This window comes from Dasypus novemcinctus, chromosome 6 (assembly GCF_030445035.2).
Source record: "Dasypus novemcinctus isolate mDasNov1 chromosome 6, mDasNov1.1.hap2, whole genome shotgun sequence".
In the NCBI taxonomy this organism is placed as follows: Eukaryota; Metazoa; Chordata; class Mammalia; order Cingulata; family Dasypodidae; genus Dasypus; species Dasypus novemcinctus.
In genome coordinates, this window is record NC_080678.1 from 89285769 (window position 1) to 89287110 (window position 1342).

Here is a 1342-nt window from a genome sequence, read left to right on the forward strand (position 1 = left end):
TTAATAAAATGGGGTGAGAGGGAGTCTTCTGTGATCTGAAAAAAAACCCAGATAATTCTAAAGTAAGATACCTCTTTCCCTGTTCTCCTCTCCTTATATAGCTCAACATACTTTTTCCACTCTTTTAATACCTGTTTGCCCAACAGATGGTACAGCTTTATTTAGATGCAAGATATTATAAAATCTTAAACCCCTAGGATTTTCCGTAGAGACCCAAGGAAAGAAGTTCCATAGAAGATGGGGAGGGATAAATAAAATGCAACTGTGCTTAACTTTGCAGACATTATCTCACTTACTTGTCTTCATAAATATGCAAGCTAGCAAATCTGCAAAAGAGCAAACCAAGTAACTTGCCTAAGCCAGGAGGTAATAAGCTAATCTTCCTCCAAAGTACAGGTGCACAGGCACCCCAATGCTGCCTCTGAGTAAGTCTTCCTCAAAGGGTCTGATGATCTTTAAAGCTCAGAAATGTCACACTGGACCCCAGTGCAAAATCGAGCCAACCATATTTCTAAATCACCAAGTAGGTGGTAGAAATAACGTGAGGTCTATCCAAAGGCAGTTGTGCTATAGAAAACGACACAAAATGGTGTGTTCAAAAAGCCCTGCCCTTGGGGCCACACTACAGCACTTTTCAAGTCATTCTTGATCTCAAAAGCACCTAAGACTATTCTGCTTATATGATTATTATGGACCCCACCACGAGAATTTAGTTCCATGACGGTAAGAACTTTTGTCCATTTTTTTCCATCATGATATCCTCAACGCCTGGAACAAATAGACACTGAGTAAAGAAATGTGTATTGGTGGAATGAATCCATGAATGAGCGAGCTTTGCTCTTCTCATCTGTACAACGGAGAAAAGCTAGGGGCCTTTCGGAACAGTTGAAAGAGTAAAATTAGAATCAGTAACGCTGTGCCTGGAACAAAGATGGCCCAAGAAGCGTTTCCTCCTGGCCTGACCTCCCTGGCAGGCAAGGAATCCAAGTGCTCCAGGTCGGATCTGAGAACGCGGCCCGCCCGGCCCAAGGACCCGGAGTTGAGAAGCAGATCCCGGAGCTGTCACACCCGGCGCCCGGGGAGGACGGGACGCAGAGAAGGGGCACCGGAGCCCGGCGTTCCCAGGGCGCCTCGGGCCCAGGGTCGAAGGGGGGAGGCCCAGGAGGGGACGAGGAGGGCGGCCGGCCCGGCAGGCCAGAGGAGGCCCACAGGTCGGAGGGGGCCCGCAGGCGGGCGGCAGTGAAGCCCTGCCGGGCGAGCAGGCGGGGAAGGAGGGCGGGAGAAGGACACCGCCTGAGCAAGAAGAGACGCGCCCGCCCCACAGGCCCCATCCGGTTCTTAC

General features: G+C 50.1%; 1 protein-coding gene across 3 annotated transcripts in view; it reads right to left on the bottom strand.

Moving 5' to 3' along the window:
- The window catches only part of NCOA4 (nuclear receptor coactivator 4), a 28897-nt gene that overhangs the window by 26525 nt on the left and 1030 nt on the right, over positions 1-1342 (bottom strand). The window lies entirely within an intron of this gene.